Raw genomic sequence first — 21831 nt, forward strand, 5'->3', positions numbered from 1 at the left:
TCAGAATCTTCCATAGGGATGAGCTTGCGGAGCTCATAGACCAAGTCACGGTGACACTTAAGTTTGAGCCTGAGGTGCCCGTGGGTGAATCGGGGCAGGACCCTTTGGTAAAGGGTATTCACAGTAAGGCGCGGTCCTTTCCTATGAACAAGGACCTCCGGGAGATGATTTCCCAGGAGTGGAAGTCACCGGATGCTCCATGCAAGGTCTATAAGGCAATGGCGCGGCTCTATCCTCTTCCTCAGCAGGACAAAGATTCCTTGAAGGCCCCTACGGTGGATGCAGTGGTTACAGCTGTGACTAGAGCGACGGCTATCCCGGTAGACGGCGGAGCCGCTCTCCGCGACCCCCAGGATAGGAGGATTGACGCCTTCCTTAAGCGTACTTTTGATTTGTCGGCGCTCGCGCTCCAGGCCTCGGTATGTGGGGGCCTGGTGACCCGAGCATGTTTTCGCTGGGCCGAGAAACTCCTTGATGAGTCAGTAGAGGTTGGGGCCTCCGGAGTTCAGGAATTAGCCAAGCTCGAGATGGGTTCGTCTTTCTTGTCGGATGCCCTTTATGATTTATTGAGGGCGTCCGCCAAGAACATGGCTATGATAGTTGGAGCGCGTAGGGCCCTATGGCTGAGAGGTTGGGTCGCGGATGCAGCTTCTAAAGCGAAGTTGTGTTCTCTGCCATTTAAGGGAACCATGCTCTTTGGAGAGGATTTGGACAATTTGGTGAAAGGCCTTAGTGATGCTAAGATTCCTCGCCTGCCGGATTTACGTCCCAGGTCGGGCACCAGAGGGGTGTCTTCTCGTGGTCGTTTTGCTGAGGCCCGCCGGTATAGGCCGGGACGGACTAGTGGGGCTTTTAGAGGACGTTTTTTTCAGCGCACCCAGTCCTTTCGAGGGAATCGTCGCGGAGGGCGTGACTATGCCGCGAGAGGACAGGTGTCCGGACGGAATGTGCAATGAAGGTGTGCGGACCCAGGCTCTGGTGCGAGTAGGAGCTCGGCTGAGTCAGTTTTATCAGAGCTGGGTCCAAATCACGTCCGATCGGTGGGTTCTCGAGGTGATTCGAGATGGTTATGCGCTGGAATTCGAAGAGTCGCCTCCCGAGAGGTTTCTGGAGTCCCCATGTCATTCAAGAATCAAGAAAGCAGCAGTTCGAGACACGTTGCGTCGCCTTCTGGCCCTGGGAGCAGTGGTTCCTGTTCCTCCAACGCAGAGATGCTTAGGGTGCTATTCGATCTGTTTTGTAGTACCAAAGAAGGAGGATGCCTGGCGTCCGGTGTTGGATCTCAAGGGAGTCAATTCAGCGCTCAAGGTTCCCTCTTTTCGCATGGAGACGTTGCGGTCCGTTATTGTCGCGGTGCGGCAGGGAGAGTTTCTGACGTCGCTGGATTTGACGGAAGCTTATCTTCACATTCCCATTCGGACGGCGCATCAGCGTTTTCTACGCTTTGCGGTCTTAGGAAAGCATTTTCAATTTTGTGCTCTTCCCTTCGGGCTAGCAACAGCTCCCCGCACCTTTTCCAAGGTGATGGTAGTAGTGGCGGCGGCTTTGCGGAGACAGGGCGTTTTGGTGCACCCGTATCTGGACGATTGGTTGATTCGGGCCAAGTCTCAGGCGGAGAGCGGAGTGGCTACAGCGCGGGTGGTAGCCTTGCTGGAATCGCTTGGTTGGGTAGTGAACCACAGCAAGAGCCATCTCGTCCCGACCCAATCCCTCGAGTATCTAGGAGTGCGCTTCGAGACGCTCAACGGTCGGGTGGTGTTGCCGACTCTTCGGATCCGCAGGTTACAGGATCAGATTCGTCACTTCCTGGCGGGAGACAGACCGACAGCGCGTGCTTACCTTCAGGTTTTGGGCATGATGGCAGCGACTATAGAGGTGGTGCCCTGGGCCAGAGCGCACATGCGGCAGTTACAGTCGGCACTTCTCAGTCGGTGGTCTCCTCAATCGCAGGGGTTGGAGATGCGTTTGCCTCTGACTGCTCATCCGCGTCTCAGCCTCCGTTGGTGGCTAGACGCTCGAAACCTAGTGAAGGGAATGCCATTGGAAGCTCCAGAATGGGTAATTCTCACCACGGATGCCAGCCTGTCCGGTTGGGGGGCTCATTGTCTCGGTCAGGTGGCGCAGGGACGGTGGTCTCAGGAGGAAGCCCAGTGGTCCATCAACCAGTTGGAGACACGGGCCATTCGTTTGGCTCTTCAGTATTTACAGACGCTACTTCAAGGCAGGGCTGTCAGAGTTCTCTGCGACAATGCCACGGCTGTAGCTTACGTCAATCGGCAAGGGGGCACAAAGAGTCGAGCGGTCGCAGAGGAAGCAGAGCTGTTGTGCCAGTGGGCAGAACTTCATCTTCAGGCCTTGTCGGCAGCTCATGTGGCCGGGGTGGACAACGTAGACGCCGATAATCTCAGCAGGCATACTCTAGACCCCGGGGAATGGGCGCTTCATCGCTCGGTTTTCAATCGCATTGTGTCAGTGTGGGGGATGCCTGTGATGGATCTCATGGCAACGGCGGGCAATGCGCAAGTGCGGCGGTTCTTCAGTCGCAGAAGAGACCCGCGGTCGGAAGGGATCGACGCAATGCTGCTACCGTGGCCTCAGGAGTTGCTGTACGTGTTCCCTCCGTGGCCGTTAGTGGGGAGAGTAGTTCAACGCATCGAACGTCACCCGGGGCGGGTGATTATGATAGCTCCAAATTGGCCGCGTCGCCCGTGGTACGGAGACCTAGTCCGTCTGGCGGTGGCGGATCCCCTGCCATTGACAGAGACAGTGTTGTTGTGTCAAGGTCCCATCAGTCTCCCAGATCCGGCTCAGTTCTCGCTTATGGCTTGGCTCTTGAAAGGAGCAAGTTGAGGAAGAAGGGTTTTTCTTCCAGAGTTGTTGCTACGATGTTGAGTTCCCGGAGGCAGTCCACTTCACTGGCGTACGTTCGAGTCTAGAGGCTTTTTGAGCACTGGGGCCTGGCTCGGAATTTGAGGGCTATACATGCTTCGGTCGCGGATGTGTTAGAATTTTTGCAGGATGGTCTGGACAAGGGGCTGGCCTTGTCTACTTTGAAGGTTCAGGTGGCAGCATTGTCCTGTTTTCGTGGCAAGGTTCAGGGTAAGTCGTTGGCTTCGTCTTCGGATGTGATTCGATTTTTGAAGGGAGTGAAATTGCTTCGGCCTCCGCAACGCCGGCTCGTTCCTCCGTGGGATTTGAATCTGGTTTTGGAAGCGTTAATTCGACCTCCGTTTGAGCCTTTGGCTTCGGCTACGGACAAGGATCTAGCCTTAAAGACGGTGTTTTTGGTAGCCATTTCATCAGCGCGCAGAGTTTCGGAGCTCCAGGCGTTGTCTTGTAGAACGCCCTTCTTGTCTTTTTCCAAGGAAAGGGTTTCCCTGCGTCCGGTGCCCTCCTTTTTGCCCAAGGTAGTCTCCGACTTTCATGTGAATCAGGTCATTTCTCTGCCAGTATTAGGGAATCTAGCTGGAGACTCGGAGCAGCGTCGTCTGGCGAAGTTGGACATGAAGCGAGTGTTGCGGTGTTATCTATCTAGAACTCGAGGGTTCAGAACTTCTGATCGGCTGTTCGTTCTTTTTGGCGGTTCTAAAAAGGGAGCAGCTGCGTCCAAGGCAACGATAGCTCGGTGGTTGAAGGAGGCGATTGCGTCTGCTTACGTTTTGAAGGGTCGTGCGGTACCTAAGGGTTTTTCGGCTCATTCCACCAGGGGAGTAGCAGCCTCTTGGGCGGAAAGTAGTATGCTTCCTCCTCTAGAGATTTGTCGGGCGGCAGTCTGGTCCTCTCTGCATTCGTTCGTTAAACATTATCGGATTGATGTTCATGCTAAAGAGGAGGCAGGTTTTGGGGCTGCTGTGTTGACCTCTGGCCTAAGGGGGTCCCACCCGTAGAGATTTACTGCTTTGGTACGTCCCACGCGTCTTGACCGGTCTGGAGGGTCGCTGAGGAAGGTGAAATTAGATCTTACCTGCTAATTTTCTTTCCTCTAGACCCTCCAGACCGGTCAAGAGCCCGCCCGGTGGTTTTCTGTAGGCCAGGAGGTAGACTTTAGTAATTGGATATCTCTTGGCAGCTGATGATTGTAGTTTACATAATTCAGACTCTTAGGTTTTTCAGATGATTGTTACTATGAGTCTGAGTCAGGTGTGGTTGGATGGCCCACCTATGGAAGCACTAACAGAATTCAGTGAGTAAAACAGTTAAAAAGAATATACAGTGGTTCTTCCATTTGGCATTGTCCACGTACAGGGTTGATAGTTTTGTTTAGTGTTTTAGTTTCTCTGCTTTGTTAAGGTTATACTGGCTAGTGGGTGTACTGCACAGGTTATATATACAGTATCAAAAGCTCAGTGTTTTCTCAGTCTCCCTCTGCTGGTAGGAGTGCATAACCCACGCGTCTTGACCGGTCTGGAGGGTCTAGAGGAAAGAAAATTAGCAGGTAAGATCTAATTTCACCTTACAGCAGTAAAAATATTCAAATAACAATACAAAGTGCGGCATAATCTCTATATATAAAAAGCACCACCAACGTTCTAAATGAAGCCTCCAGCCGGAAGTGTGAAGGGGGAGAGAGATCCGGTTTCTCCATGTGTGTCTGCCCCACCCTCACTCTCTCTGTAACACAAACAGTGAAGGAAAACACAGCAAAGCACAAAATCAAATCACTCTCTCTGTAACAGTGAAGGACTCAGAGGGGGGAGGGGAGAGAGGGCAGAAGCTCTCACTATCTCTGTAACATAAACACAGCACAGCAGGAAACAACACTGAAGGACTTGACTCCGAGGGGGGAGGGGACAGAGAGGACAGACAGCACAGGGGAAGGGAGAGAGGACAGAAGGCAGGGACACACACACTCCCACATGCACACAGAAGAAAACCTTGCTAGCCCCCCGTTTCATTTGCATCAGAAACGGGGCTTTTTTACTAGTAAGTACATAAGTAATGCCACACTTGGAAAGACCAAGGGTCCATCGAGCCCAGCATCCTGTCCACGACAGCGGCCAATCCAGGCCAAGGGCACCTGGTAAGCTTCCCAAACGTACTAACATTCTATACATGTTATTCCTGGAATTGTGGGTTTTTCCCAAGTCCATTTAGTAGTGGTTTATGGACTTGTCCTTTAGGAAACCGTCTAACCCCGTTTTAAACTCTGCTAAGCTAACCGCCTTCACCACGTTCTCCGGCAACGAATTCCAGAGTTTAATTATGCGTTGGGTGAATAAATATTTTCTCCGATTTGTTTTAAATTTACTACACTGTAGTTTCATCACATGCCCCCTAGTCCTAGTATTTTTGGGTTTTTTTTAAAATATTTATTCATTTAATCAATATTTACAAGAAACATCTTGCTTAGGAAAGTGTTAGTTAATTAGGAATTTTTACATAGGTAAATAAGAAAAAAAAAAAGAGTAAATAAATCTTTACACTTTCAAAATCCTAAGACACTCAAGTCCATAAATGGAGATCCAAGATTTAAATAATCTATGGGAGAAATATAACATAGGAACAAATTATAAGGTAATTCTTTCTCTGCTAAGATATTGTACACCTTCTTTAATGCTTCTCCATTTTAACTGAGGCTATTAGTGATGATACATGAGCAGGTTCAGTAAACACATACTTCTTACCCCCAAGCCTTACTATGCACTTGCAGGGGTATCTTAAAAAAAAGGTGCCCCCCAGGTGCAAAATCTCTGGCTTAAGGAGCAAAAATTGTTTCCTCCGTTGTCGTGTCTCCTTAGAGACATCAGGGAATAACATTATTCTAAAATCCCAAAAGGGTTTCTCCTTATTTCGGAAAAACAGACAGAAAATCCAATTTTTATCAGGCATTAATGCGACAGTCGCCACCAGAGTAGCGGCCGTCGCTAACTCAAGAGTCAGAGGTCTCAAGCAAAAGAGAAATGTCCATCGATTTTTCAGTCTCTTGATTCAAATTCTTCTCTGGGACATAGTATACTTGGGAAAAGGGTGGAAAATCCTTTTCCAAGATATTCAAAACTTCACAGAAATAACGTTTCAACATCTCAAGAGGAAGAACATTTTGTATCCTAGGAATGTTGACAAATCTCAGGTTATGATTTTTAGTGAAATTATCAAACACCTCCATTTTTTGCCTGAGATTCGTCACATCTTTTAACATCGTAGTTTGTAACTTTCCAACTTCATAATCCTTTGGTCAATTTTTTCAACTTTTTCATTTAAAACTTTAGTCTCTTCCTCCTTTTTTTGTAAGTCAATTTTAATAAGCTTTACTTTTGGTAAAACCTCGTTAATCTGCTTAAGAAAAAGTTGCCCCAGATTAGACATTAAGTCCCACAAAACGTCTAGGGTCACTTCCTTTGGTTTGACCGCTAGGAAGTTCAAACCTTGCTGAAGACTGTTCACGATCCTCACTTTGTCTCTCAGTTTCTCTCCCCTCATTCTGTGTCGGCTCTGTGGGCAAACTGCCCTCCTCCATTCCTTCCTCAGTTAGAAGTGACGCTTCTCCCCAATGTTCTTCTGGGCCTGTACCTTCTTCCGAGGGGGACCCTGTCGGGTCAAAGAGGGAGGAGCTTGCGCAGAGCGGCTGAGGAGGTGGAGTACGCACTGTGGGGCTCAAAGTTGTTTCTAAACCGGGAGAAGTCAAAATCTCCCTTTCGCCGGCGTTCCCTACCGGAGGCGTTCCGCCTTGTACAACTATCCGTGGCCTCATAAATCGGTCAATAGGACCCGGTAAAGGGGATGAAAGTGGGGAAGCTCTGCCCGCTACTCTCCCTCTGCGTTTAGGCATCTCTATAGGAGCGAGGTTCGCAGCCATCTTGGATCTATCCCCATCAACTTCAGTCCTAGTATTTTTGGAAAGCGTGAACAGATGCTTCACATCCACCTGTTCCATTCCACTCATTATTTTATATACCTCTATCATGTCTCCCCTCAGCCGTCTCTTCTCCAAGCTGAAAAGCCCTAGCCTCCTTAGTCTTTCTTCATAGGGAAGTCGTCCCATCCCCGCTATCATTTTAGTCGCCCTTCGCTGCACCTTTTCCAATTCTACTATATCTTTCTTGAGATGCGGCGACCAGAATTGAACACAATACTCAAGGTGCGGTCGCACCATGGAGCGATACAACGGCATTATAACATCCTCACACCTGTTTTCCATACCTTTCCTAATAATACCCAACATTCTATTCGCTTTTCGAGCCACAGCAGCACACTGAGCAGAAGGTTTCAGTGTATTATCGACGACGACACCCAAATCCCTTTCTTGGTCCATAACTCCTAACGTGGAACCTTGCAGGACGTAGCTATAATTCGGGTTCTTTTTTCCCACATTCATCACCTTGCACTTGCTCACATTAAACGTCATCTGCCATTTAGCCGCCCAGTCTCGTAAGGTCCTCTTGTAATTTTTCACAGTCCTGTAATTTAACACAATCCTGTGTTACTTAACACAATCCTGTGTTACTTAACACAATCTGAATTACGGGAACCACTGGTTTTAATCTAATTACTTATTCTATTTCCCAGTTGGTAATTGAGTATTGCTCTCCCAACAGGTATCTAAGTTACTACTTTTATCCAATTGGACCTCAACGCTTCCAAGCTTGGCTGGTCTCAAAGAGATCACACTTTGCTCAATATTTAAATGAGCTGCCACGTTATTAATGGAGCTAATCTTATTATTGGTCCATTTTCAGAAGGACCCGGTGCTCACTGGTCAATGTAAAAAAAAAAAAAACCCAAAACCTAGGAGGAAAAACCATTAACCACGAGCCCTATGTCCATAAATGTATCTTACTATTGAGAGAACAATATTCAACAAACAAATTAATAGAAATCTGTCACCTGTTGACTTTTCTTATTTTGTTAATATTTTCACTGACTTTCTTATTTATATCCACATCACTCAGTAACACTTCTGTAGAGAATATTCAAACTTGCCAATACTGCACAGCTACAAGTACACTTATCTTATTCTGTAGTTCTTCTTTTTTCTGGCAGGTTATTATATAGATGGTGAGTGGTAATTTCTCCTCCCAGCTAGCTTTCTGATTCCATTCTTATCAGTTGTTCCTGGCGAATTCTTCAGCTAACTAAGCTAACTAACCAGTATCGTTAACATCAGCTGTCTCTGCCGTTTTTTTCCTTTAGTCATTGAAATCAAAACCCTCAACTGTTCCTGCCAGCTCCTGCTGGTATTTTCTCTTTCTTTTCCACTTTTCTAGCAGGCTCTTATATATGTGGTAAGTGGTAATTTCTCCTTTCAGTTAGCTCTCCCATACCTTTCTTCTCAGCTGTTCCTGCCCCTTTCTTTTGCTAGCCTTTTCTTCGAACACTCTCAAGCCTCTATCATTCTGCCGTTTTTTTTCCCTTTTTTGCAACCGTGCTGTGAAAGATTTTCTCCAGATTCTCGTCCTCACTTTCTCCTCCGGGAACAGCTGATAAGAATGGTATCAGAAAGTTAGCTGGGAGGAGAAATTACCACTCACCATCTATAACCTGCCAGAAAAAAAGAACTACAGAGTAGTACCCCTCACTCTCTCCTCAAACACTAGCTGACTACTTCCGCAATAAGGTGCAGAAGATAAACCTTGAATTCACTTCCAAGCCTTCTCCTCCCTGTGACTTCTTAACCCACTCCCCCAACCAACCTAGCCTGGCCTCCTCCTCCTTCTCCTCCTTCCCTGAGATCACCGAAGAAGAAACTGCTTGCCTTCTCTCTTCCTCTAAGTGCACCACCTGTTCCTCTGATCCCATTCCCACCAATCTGCTTAACAACATCTCTCCTACAGTCAACCCCTCAATCTGTCACATCCTCAACCTCTCTCTCTCCACTGCTACTGTCCCTGACACCTTCAAGCACGCTGTAGTCACACCACTTCTCAAAAAACCATCACTTGACCCCACCTGTCCCTCCAACTACCGCCCCATCTCTCTTCTACCCTTCCTCTCCAAATTACTTGAACGCGCTGTCCACAGCCGCTGCCTTGATTTCCTCTCCTAGCAGGCCGTCCTCGATCCCCTCCAATCCGGCTTTCGCCCACTGCACTCGACAGAAACAGCACTCTACAAAGTCTGTAATGACTTGTTCCTCGCCAAATCCAAAGGTCACTATTCCATCCTCATCCTCCTCGACCTATCTGCCGCCTTTGACACCGTCAATCATAATTTACTGTCCTCATACGGGTTCCAGGGCTCCGTCCTCTCCTGGTTCTCTTCGTATCTTTCCCATCGCACCTTCAGAGTATATTCCAATGGCTCTTCTTCCACCCCCATCCTGCTCTCTGTTGGGGTTCCTCAAGGTTCTGTCCTTGGACCGCTTCTTTTCTCGATCTACACCTCTTCCCTGGACTCGCTGATCTCATCACATGGTTTCCAGTACCATCTCTATGCTGATGACACCCAGCTTTATCTCTCCACTCCCGACATCACGGTCGAAACCCAGGCCAAAGTTTCGGCCTGCCTTTCAGACATCGCTGCCTGGATGTCCAACCGGCATCTGAAACTGAACATGGCAAAGACTGAGCTCCTTGTCTTTCCACCCAAACCCTCTTCTCCTCTTCCCCCACTTTCCGTCTCTGTTGACAACGCCCTCATCCTCCCCGTCGCTTCAGCCCGCAATCTCGGAGTCATCTTCGACTCCTCCCTCTCCTTCTCTACCCATATCCAGCAGACAGCTAAGACCTGTCGCTTCTTCCTCTATAATATTAGCAAAATTCGCCCATTCCTCTCTGAACAGACCACCCGAACCCTCGTCCACTCGCTCGTCACTTCTCGTCTTGACTATTGCAACCTTCTTCTCACTGGCCTCCCGCTTAACCATCTATCTCCCCTTCAATCTGTCCAAAATTCTGCCGCACGTCTTATCTACCGCGTGAACCGATACTCTCATATCACCCCTCTCCTCAAGTCACTTCACTGGCTCCCGATCCGCTACCGTATACAGTTCAAGCTTCTCCTTTCAACCTTCAAATGCACTCAATCTGCAGCCCCCCATTACCTCTCTACCCTCCTCTCCCCGTATGTTCCCACCCGTAACCTCCGCTCTCAGGACAAATCACTCCTATCTGTACCCTTCTCCACCACCGCTAACTCCAGACTCCACCCATTCTGCCTCGCATCACCATATGCCTGGAACAGCCTTCCCGAGCCCATATGTCATGCGCCCTCCCTGCCCATCTTCAAGTCCTTACTCAAAACCCATCTCTTCTCCCTTGCTTTTGGCGCATAACCACCTTCCCCACTCTTGATACCTACACTAACTACATAGTTTGTAACCTTTAGATTGTAAGCTCTTTTGAGCAGGGACGGTCCTTCCCCGTGTTAAACTTGTACAGCACTGCGTAACCCTGGCAGCACTATAGAAATGCTAAGTAGTAGTAGTACTTGTAGCTGTGCAGTATTGGCAAGTTTGAATATTCTCTACAGAAGTGTTACTGACTGATGTGGCTATAAATAAGAAAATTAAAAAGTCAGTGAAAATATTAACAAAATAAGAAAAGTCAACAGGTGACAGATTTCTATTAATTTGTTTGTTGAATATTGTTCTCTCAATAGTAAGATACATTTATGGACATAGGGCTCGTGGTTAATGGTTTTTCCTCCTAGGTTTTGGGGTTTTTTTTACATTAACCGGTGAGCACCGGGTCCTTCTGAAAATGGACCAATGATAAGATTAGCTCCATTAATAGCATGGCAGCTCATTTAAATATTGAGCAAAGCGTGATCTCTTTGAGACCAGTCAAGCTTGGAAGAGTTGAAGTCCAATTGGATAAAAGTAATAACTTAGATACCTGTTGGGAGAGCAATACTCAATTACAAACTGAGAAATAGTATATTATTTACAATGTCAACACAGTATGTAAGGTGAAATTAGATCTTACCTGCTAATTTTCTTTCCTCTAGACCCTCCAGACTGGTCAAGACGCGTGGGATATGTCCTCCTACCAGCAGAGGGAGACTGAGAAACACTGAGCTTTTGAATACTGTATATATAACCTGTGCAGTACATCCACTAGCCAGTATAACCCTGACAAAGCAGAGAAAACCAAAACACCAACTACAACTAACCACCCTGTACGTGGTCACTGCCAATACGTGGTCACTGCCAACTGGACACTTTCTTCATATCTTTCATTGTGCCCTTTTTATTGTGTGTGCTTCCACAGGTGGACTCTCAAACACGGTCACACCTGACCAGACTCATACCAACAAAAGTCTGAAACCATAGAAACCACACTCAACAGCTGCCAAGATAGAACAACAGAGAGACCAGACCAAACAGACCTCCTGGCCTAAAGTACAGACAGGGCGGGCCTTGACCGGTCTGGAGGGTCTAGAGAAAAGAAAATTAGCAGGTAAGATCTAATTTCACCTTCCTCCACGACCCTCCAGACCGGTCAAGACGCGTGGGAAGTACCAAAGCAGTAAACATCCTAAGGGCGGGATCCACGAAGGCCAGAGGTCAACACTGCAGCCCCAAAGCCTGCCTCGTCCTTGGCATGCACATCAATCCTGTAATGTTTAACAAACGAATGCAATGACGACCAAACCGCCGCTCGACAAATATCTAACGGAGGAATCATACTACTCTCCGCCCAGGAGGTCGCCATTCCCCTGGTAGAATGAGCCGAAAGTTCCTTAGGGACCACGCAGCCCTTCAGCAAATACGTCGACGCAATTGACTCCTTCAACCATCTAGCTATCGTAGCTTTGGAAGCTGCCGCGCCCTTTCTTGCACCACCATGGAGAACGAACAAGCGATCAGAAAGTCTATAGTGCCGAGTTCTGGAAATATAACAGCGCAAGACTCTTCGCACATCTAACTTGGCCAGTCGACGCTGCTCCGCATCCCCCGCAAAATCACCCAAAACTGGCAAGGAAATAACTTGATTCACATGGAACTCTGAAACCACCTTGGGCACAAAGGACGGCACCGGGCGCAACGAAACCCTCTCCTTGGAAAAAGACAAAAAGGGTTCTCTACAAGACAAAGCCTGAAGTTCCGACACCCGCCGGGCTGAAGTAATAACCACCAAGAACACCGTCTTTAGGGACAGATCCTTATCCGAAACAGAAACCAAGGGCTCAAACGGCGGCCTCACCAACGCATCCAGCACGAGATTCAAATCCCACGGAGGCACCATCCGCCGCCGGGGCGGTCGCAGTAACTTAACACCCTTCAAAAATCGAACCACATCAGGACTAGAAGCTAACGACTTCCCCTGGATCTTCCCACGAAAACACGACAAAGCTGCCACCTGCACCTTCAAAGAAGACAAGGCCAGACCCCTGTCCATACCATCCTGCAAAAACTCCAAGACATCTGTCACCGACGCTCGAAAGGGAAGAACTTGTCTACCTGCACACCAATGCTCAAATACTCTCCAGACCCGGACATACGCCAACGAAGTGGACTGCCTACGCGAACTCAACATCGTATCGATAACTCTGGACGAAAAACCTTTCTTCCTTAACCTGTGCCTCTCAAGAGCCAGGCCGTAAGCGAGAACCGATCCGGATCCGGCATAACTATCGGTCCCTGACACAACACCACTGACTCTGACAACGGCAGAGGGTCCGCTACTGCCAACCGAACCAGATCTCCATACCACGGCCGACGCGGCCAATTCGGGGCTAACAAAATCACTTGACCGGGGTGCCGAGCAATGCGCTGAACCACTCGACCGACCAACGGCCATGGAGGAAACACATACAGCAACTCCTGCCGCCAAGGCATCAGGAGCGCGTCTATGCCTTCCGCTCGAGGATCCCTCCGTCGACTGAAAAACCTCTGAACCTGAGTATTGCGGGCCGTTGCCATGAGATCCATCACGGGAAGTCCCCAGACCGACACAATGCGATTGAACACCGCCCGATGAAGCGCCCACTCTCCTGGGTCTAGAGAATGCCTGCTTAGGTAATCTGCCTCCACGTTGTCTACTCCAGCCACATGTGCCGCGGAGAGCGCTAGAAGATGAACCTCCGCCCATTGACACAACAGCGCCGCCTCCTCCGCGACCGCCTGACTCTTTGTGCCCCCCTGACGGTTGACATAAGCCACGGCGGTGGCGTTGTCGCAGAACACCCGGACTGCTTTCCGCAACAGCACACTCTGAAACGCCAGAAGCGCCAGCCGAATGGCCCGAGTTTCCAAACGATTGATGGACCACTGAGCTTCTACCTGAGACCAGCGACCTTGAGCTACCTGACCGAGACAATGAGCTCCCCAGCCCTGAAGACTGGCGTCTGTGACGAGGACCACCCACTGTGGAGCCTCCAACGGCATTCCCTTGTCCAGATTTCCTGGGTCTAGCCACCACCGGAGACTGAGGCGTGGGCTTACCGGCAGCTGAAGGCACACGTCCAACCCCTGCGACAGAGGTGACCACCGACTGAGAAGAGCGGACTGCAACTGCCGCATGTGCGCCCGGGCCCACGGAACTACCTCTATGGTGGCCGCCATCAACCCCAGGACTTGCAGATACTCCCGGGCCGTCGGAGCCGCCTCCGACAGGAATAGACGAATCTGACCCTGCAACTTGCGAATCCGAGGGCCCGGCAGGAAGACTCGACCGTTCCTGGTATCGAAAAGAACCCCCAGATACTCCAGCGACTGCGACGGCACCAGGTGACTCTTGCCGAAGTTCACTACCCAGCCCAGAGACTGAAGAAACTGCACCACCCGAGCAGTAGACACCTCGCTCTCCGACTGGGACTTGGCCCGAATCAACCAATCGTCCAGGTACGGGTGCACCAGAATACCCTGCTTCCGCAAGGCCGCCGCCACTACAACCATGATCTTGGAAAATGTTCGAGGAGCCGTTGCTAATCCGAAAGGCAGAGCACAAAACTGAAAATGCTTCCCTAAAACCGCAAAGCGCAGAAATCGCTGATGAGCGGCCCAAATGGGGATGTGCAGATAAGCCTCCGTCAAATCCAAAGACGTGAGAAACTCCCCTTCATGCACCGCGACAATGACCGACCTCAATGTCTCCATGCGAAAAGAGGGGACTCTGAGAGCTGCATTGACCGCCTTCAGATCTAAGATAGGCCGAAAGGCATCCTCCTTCTTCGGGACCACAAAATAGATTGAATAGCAGCCCAAGCGGCGCTGAGCGGGGGGAACAGGGACCACCGCCCCCAGACTGATCAAGCGAACCAGTGTGTCCCGCACCGCTGCCCGCTTGAGCCTCGAATGACAAGGAGACTCCAGAAACCTTTCGGGAGGCGAGCCGTCGAACTCCAGAGCGTATCCGTCTCGCACCACCTCGAGAACCCACTGATCTGAAGTGATTTGGGCCCAGTCCTGGTAAAACAGACTCAGCCGAGCCCCTACCCGAACCAGAGCCTGGGCCCGCACACCTTCATTGCGAATTACGCCCCGACACCTGTCCTCCTGCGGGAAAATCACGCCCTCCGCGCCGATTGCCCCGAAAGGACTGAGTGCGCTGAAAGAACCGACCTCTAAAGGACCCACTAGTCCTCCCGGGCCTATACCGGCGAGCCTCCTTAAACCGACCTCGGGAGGAAGTACCCCTGGAAGCCGCCTTAGGACGAAAATCCGGAAGACGAGGGGCCTTGGCATCGCTGAGCCCGCGCACCAACTTATCCAAATCCTCACCAAAAAGCATGGACCCCTTAAAAGGAAGCGAACAAAGCTTGGCTTTGGAAGCCGCGTCTGCGACCCAACCTCGCAACCACAGTGCCCTACGTGCCCCCACCAGCATAGCCATATTCTTGGCCGAGGCATGGAGCAAATCATAAAGCGCATCCGACAAAAAGGACGATCCCATTTCCAATTTGGCTAATTCCTGCACCCCGGAGGTCCCAACCTCCACCGAATCATCAAGCAGCTTCTCGGCCCATCGGAAACACGCCCGCGCAACCAGCCCCCCACAAACCGAGGCCTGCAGGGCCAGGGCCGACAAATCGAAACTCCGCTTGAGGAAGGACTCAAGCCTCCTATCCTGGGATCCCGGAGAGCAGTCCCCCCCGTCCACCGGAATAGCCGTGGCTTTTGTAACTGCTGTCACCACCGCATCTACTGTGGGTGCCTTAAAGGAATCTCTATCTTCCTGTGGGAGCGGGTACAGTCTAGACATTGCTTTAGACACTTTACAGGGAGAATCCGGCGAATGCCACTCTTGAAACACCATATCCCGGAGGTCCTTATTCATGGGAAAAGACCTAGCCTGCCGCTGAATCCCCTTAACCAAGGGGTCCACCTGTCTAGCCTCCCCCAAAGCCGCCTCTGGCTGTTCAAACTTAAGGGTGGAAGAGACCTGCTCAATGAGCTCCGCAAGCTCCTCCCTGTGAAAAATCCGCACTACAGAGGGATCCTCCCCAGGAACCACCAACTCCGGATCCTGAGGACCCTCAAATCCCTCAGGGTCCCCTATATCACTAAAAGCACCTTCGGATCCTACAGGAGAGAATCCCTCCTCGTCGTCCCACTCAACTCGAGGCCTCTTAGTCACTGCCGAACTAGACCCCTCCCCTAAAGGTGGGGGTCCCGCCTTCCAGGCTTGATAGAGGGTCCACACAAAATCCGGAGGAAAACCAACGCCTCTTGTACCCTCAGGGACCACCTTCGGAGCCGATCCGGGAGCAGCAGGGGCCAAAAACAGCTGATTCCGCGGGACGCGCGGGATCCAAAATGGCGGACATTCCCGCCAAAACTAAATTCGCCGAAACCGTCCCTGCCGATGCTCCTGCCGCCCCCCGACACCCCCGAACTCGCTGGAACCCTCCGCACTCAACACCGGGGTGCCGCCATCGGCGAGGCCTGCTTCGGTTCGCCGCACAACCGGCACTGACCTCCCGGAGCTTCTACTCCTCGGCGCGCGACAGCAGAGGAGTTTGCCTGCCATGACCCCGAAGCTCCCAACACACTGTGCAAAACGGCGCAAAAAAAACAAAACTTCTCACTCACCGCTTCCCCAGCACAAGCACAAGCACTCGCACTGCTCTAACTCGCTACTAACAGGGAACGAACCTGCCGTCCGTTCCTATGTAGAAATAGCTTCAGATAGCTCTTAAAGAGACATCACCCAAATTTTGGCAGCTGAGAAGTGAGGGGCTCTCAAGGCTACAATATTAGAAAAGCAGCCGAGGCACAAAGCTGCCAGAGTCCCCAAAGAGAGCAGCACAGGGGAGGGACCCGCACACAGGTGTGACACCCCAGGGGGGAAAAACTGGGCCCCACTGGACCCAGGGCCCCGAAGCACTTACTTTTTTTTTTTTTTTTTTAACCACGTACAGGGAATAGTCAAAACAAATTAAATTTGGCAATAAGAGAATAAATCCCTTAACCGTATAATCAAGCTACCTCACCAGACTATTGAAGACTGCACAGGCTGTCCATCTACCTCTGCTGAGACTGAGAAAATACTGGCTAGTGGATGTACTGCACAGGTTATATATACAGTATTCAAAAGCTCAGTGTTTCTCAGTCTCCCTCTGCTGGTAGGAGGACATAACCCACGCATCTTGACCGGTCTGGAGGGTCGTGGAGGAATAGAACATTTTAATAGATGGCGTAGGGTATAAGCAAAGATGGAACATATAGATAGGTAAGAGATTAAGAGGAGTTAGAAAGTAAGGGACAAATTTAAAGAAAGTTACATGAGGTCAGAGAGATGGTTAACATGTAGATAGATAAGAGAGTAAGAGAAAATAAAGTGACTAAATTAAAGAAAGGTGCACATGAGGTCAGGAAGGAAAGAGATTCCAGACAGGAAAAATAGGGGAGGAAGGAGGAGGGGGGGCAGGCCGGTCAGGTGCTCACACCCTTGGGGGGAGGGGTCTGTGGGCTTAGGCTGCTGAGACTAGTCCATCCTGACATGGGGGCAGGAAGGGATATGCACAGCACGTTGATGTGAACTGGGAAAATACTTTCAGGGTTTCATTCATTTCTTCTGACATTAATGGCTTCAACGCGCCTTAGATAGAATTTGCGTGTGCTAAAGTCTTTAAGGCTCATCAACCAATACCCAGCGTCGGCTCTTCTCGGAGGATGACCCGGGAGGCTCCTGATTCTTCCTCCCGACCTCACATAACACTTTCCCAGCACCAACAGTTATTTATTACAGCAATACCCCGAGCCTCCACCCCGCTGACCGGTCCTACCGGACTTCACTCACCCCGCTCCCGAGAGCAACCCGTGACATCACGCACCCGGAAAAGATCGCACGCATGCGCAAGACAGATCGAGAGAACAGGGAATGGCATAACGTCAAAAAGCTGAAACCAAGTAGGGTGATCTCCCTTTTCCTCTCCTCCCCGCAGCCGTCATCCCATTTCACTCAAAGCAAGCAAATCTATGAACTGCTCTTTCCATGTTGTCCTTCTTTATTGTTGGTGTCATTTTTATTTGCTCTCACTTATATATTTTTAAACATGCAGCATAGGCATGTGCACAAAGTATCAGTTTAATTGGTTAGAGTAGTAATTAGTTCTAAATTGTAAATCATGTCATTTGGAGGGGCTGGTTATAGGCACTGCCTGTCAGGGGCGGGCGGACACCCCCCTGCTACCCCTGCTGCAGCATCTGACGCACCCACTTCCCCAGTCCTACCTGAGGGGTCCTGGTAGTCTGGTGGCCTCTGCAGGGGACTTGTTCTTTCCTGCCCACTGTGCTGCTGCTATTCCCCTGCCTGCCTGCCCCGCTGTGTTTTCAAAATGACGACCAAGTAGTCGCAAGTCTCGACAGTCCCATGAGACTTCTGCAGGGAGTCTCGGCCACCATTTTTAAAATATGGTGGTGCTGGGAGGGGGGAATAGCGGCAGCCAGGCAGGAAAGAACATCCCCCCCCCCCCCCGCCACTGAGGCCACTAGATCACCAACCTGCATACTGACCATACTCCCACTTCCCATTGCACTAATAGTAACAATAGTGAAAATGCTTCTTTACTTTGGAAAACATTTACTGAACTGAAAACAAGCTTTGATATTCCCTACTCCTTTTTTTTAATCAATTACTCCAAATCTTACACTCTGGGGCCCTTTTGCTAAGCCGTGTAAGTGTCTACATGCGCCCAACGCATGCCAAAATGGAGTTACCGCATGGCTACTGCATGGCTCTTGGGGTAATTTCATTTTTGGTACACGTCTGATACGCGTGGCTGAAAAATAATTTTTATTTTCTGCCATGCATATCAGACGCGTGCCAAGTGGTATTTGGTGCTCGTAGGTCATTACCGTCTGGTTACTGAGTGAGACTTTACCGCTAGGTCAATGGCTGGCGGTCAGGTCTCAGACCCAAAATGGACGCGTGGCAATTTTCATTTTGGCGCACGTCCATTTTTTGCAAAAAATGTTAAAAAGGCATTTTTGTAGGTGCACTGAAAAATAATTCTGCACATGCCCAAAACACGCATCTAAACTACCGCAGGCCATTTTTCAGCGCACCTTAGTAAAAGGACCCTTTAATTAAAAAATCAGTTACTCTTCTGTGTGTCCTTCTCTGTTAACCCACTGCAGCAATTTTCAAGCTTTGGGCCACACTGCTTCCCATTTCTACAACTTGCTCAAACATATTAAACACAAACATTTATGTGGGTTGCAAAGGTCATGGCAAGAAAATGTAAAGTCACTTTTCAAGATAGAGATTGGAACATATTCTGGTCTATGTTTTTTCTTCTTCTAGATCTCTGACTATAACACAGTCCACGTTCTTTCTAGCTATAGATTTTATTGGACACCTGTTAAATCACATCATATTGATCTGAATATTTTTCCAGATTGCTAGTCTTGTGGTAAAGAAAAGGGTACCTTGCAACATATATTTTTTAATTGTAATTGCTCTCAAAATTAGTGGCATTCTATTTGGTCCACTATATGTAAAGTCTTTCCTATTCAAGACCCTCTTCAATATAAACTTATTATATTGAGGTCATTATGTTTTTCAACACACTTTGAATTCACATGAAACTTCTTAATTAGATACCTTGGGGCCCTTTTACTAAGGCGAACAGGCGCCTATGCGCGTCCAACACTCATCAAATTGGAACTACTGCCTGGCTACTGCGTGCCCTGAGCAGTAATTTTATTTTTGACGTGCGTCCAAAACACACGGTAGAAATTTTCTAGCGCATGGCACTTACCCGGCGGTAATCGACAGTGTACACACACTGACGATTACCACCTGGTTAACGTGTGAGACCTTACCAGTAAGTCAATGGATGGCGGTAAGGTCTGACGCCAAAAATGGATATGCGCTGGTTTTAATTTTGCTGCACTTCCATTTCCCCCCCCCCCCCCCCAAGGCCTTTTTTGCAGGCACGCTGAAAAATGTACCTGCATGTGTCAAAACACGCCTATACCAGCGAAGGCCATTTTTCGGCGTGCCTTAGTAAGTACATAAGTGTTGCCATACAGGGACAGACCGAAGGTCCATCATGCACAGCATCCTGTTTCCAACAGTGGCCAATCCAGGTCACAAGTATCTGGCAAGATCCCAAAACAGTACAATACATTTTATGCTGCTTATCCTAGAAATAAGCAGTAGATTTTCCCTAAGTCCATGGCTTATGGAATTTTCTTTTAGGAAGATATCCAAACCTTTTTTAAACCCTGCTAACCTAACTACTTTTACTACATTCTCTGGCAATGAATTCCAGAGTTTAATTACACGTTGAGTGAAGAAATGTTTTCTCTGATTTGTTTTAAATTTATTACTTTGTAGCATCATTGCGTGTATTCTTCCTGGTGGAATTCTGTATATGAAGCATATATTGCCAGAAAATCTCATCTTTTGCACAAATTTCAGTCCAAATGGTCACCTTTATCAACATATGTAGAGCGTACTACTTGATTTCCTTGCTGTCATTTCTTGCTGTTTGTTGTTCTTATTAGCATCAACTGTTAAAACCTGTTCATGCATACAAAGTTAATTATGTTCAGTGGAAAATAAATCTGTTGTCTCAGGCTGCTTGCTATGTGAATATTCCATCACTGTTTCATTGTTGCTACTAAGTATTACATATTATAAGAGCATTTGCTTTAAGCTTTGTTTTAATTCATTTATTCAGTCCTTACATGTACATGGTTTTGCTTTTTAAACCCAAAGGTGAATCCTAAGGGTGGTTAAACAATTGGGTGTTTTTTTTTTTTTTCTGATTTTACTTGTTTTGGATTGCTTTGGGTCCTGCTGATCTGTACATCTGCTGTCTAGAATTTTGGAAATGGAAATGAGAAAATAAAAATTAAGGGCCCCTGTTTACTAAGGTGCACTAGCGTTTTTAGTGCACGCTAAACAATGGATACACCCATATATTCCTGTGGGTGTCTCTAGCGTTAGAATGCGCTAATTTTTAGTGTGCAGTAAAAACGCTAGTGCACCTTAGTAAACAGGGCCCTAAGTTTTGTATGTACTCTGTAGAAGTTGTTGTTTACTTTGCAATAGGTGTATGGATGCCTGTTCTGGTGTTTTTGGGCGTGTCCCCAGCATCCAAAAATTCTGAACTCACTTACAGTTGACCTCCAAGATGTGGGGGGCAACTTGGAAGAAGAGGCCTCAGATGTTGTTTGGGAGGCCCGCGTTGGTGCGCTCAGCCCTGGCAGGGTTCAAGAGCTTCACCCATAGGGCTACAATGACTGTTAAAAAGATAATACTTACTGAGTGGATTACAAATAAAGTGCCAATTTTACAACAGTGGCGTGGTCTGATGATAGATTATATGAGGTTCGAAAAGAGAATGGCAGATTACAAAGATGATCGGAGATTCACAGAAAAAGACTTTTGCAAGATTTGGACCCCATTTTGGCAGACCATACCCTTGGGGGGGGGGGGGAGGGCACATCCTGAATATGTAACTGGATGAATGGACATGTAAAAAAATGTAACTTTCAATGGTCTTTTCCCTTGGGGAGGGTGGACAGGGGTGGGAGAAGGGATGGGGGGGGGGGATAGGAGCTAGGGAGGGAGTTTATATAGGCCAGTTAGGAGCTGTCACCAAATAGCTCATAGCAAAACTTTCAGTCAGTTTGGAGATTCAATCAAGAATTAGACAATTGTAGCCAAGGTCGCTGGATATACTCATAGTTTTTGTGTTTAGCTGCAACTGTAGACGACCCCACCTATAGGATTGCTGATGTCTAGGGGCAATTGTATTTCTTGTTATGCTATGTGAAAACCAATAAACAAATTTGAAAATAAATGTCTATACTTATGGCTATGATTTCTGAACATGCAGCATCATTAAAGGACAGACTTTTAAATGCCCGGCTGGGTATATATGCTAATTTCAACTTTGTTAAATGTTTCAGACATATCTATCTATTTGCTCCCATGATATAACTGAATTCTATTATTCTGTCTTACTGTATTTTCAAATGTAAGCCGACTGAACCTGAGTTTGTTTGGGGTAATGTGGGATATAAATGAAAAAAGAAAACACACATAAATATCATTTATCCTCCACCTTTTAAGACACAGCCTATCCAGCTGGATGGTGATGGCATAAGGAAAGCAAGTTTGATCCAGTGAAGACTATCTGAAAATAACCTTGTTCCTTAGCTGGGTCCTAGTATTACCATATTGAAAATGCAACCATACCATGCCTCTGTGGTTGTGTTCCACTAATAAGTTAAACAATTAACTGGTTTTTCTTGAAGGATTATATAAGCTTTGGATGCATGACTAGGAACAAAAACATATACTTATTTATTCAATATCACAATTCCTCATGTACAGCCACAAAACAACCTTTTAACCTTTTAGGGTGGCTAGTGTTCACAATGAGCTGCTTTTATTATCGACCAGATAGAGATAAGAGTTTTCATTTTTTGCACAGTATAAGTCATCACAAGAACAAAATGTAAGAAAATCAACGGACTGCATTAGAGGC

At 48.3% G+C, this 21831-nt stretch overlaps 1 protein-coding gene across 3 annotated transcripts in view; it reads right to left on the reverse strand.

Moving 5' to 3' along the window:
- The window catches only part of BCL2L12 (BCL2 like 12), a 29338-nt gene extending 12177 nt beyond the window's left edge, over positions 1-17161 (reverse strand). The window contains exon 1 of one of the 3 annotated variants that reach the window (XM_030197998.1): positions 17125-17161. The gene's annotated coding sequence lies outside the window, so the exon portion shown is untranslated. Of the gene's footprint in view, positions 1-7333; positions 7354-7824; positions 7878-17124 lie in introns of those variants that run through there. The other 2 variants (XM_030198000.1, XM_030197999.1) reach the window with 2 other exon arrangements.
- Positions 17162-21831: the final 4670 nt, after the last annotated feature.

This window comes from Microcaecilia unicolor, chromosome 3 (assembly GCF_901765095.1).
Source record: "Microcaecilia unicolor chromosome 3, aMicUni1.1, whole genome shotgun sequence".
NCBI classification, from domain to species: Eukaryota; Metazoa; Chordata; class Amphibia; order Gymnophiona; family Siphonopidae; genus Microcaecilia; species Microcaecilia unicolor.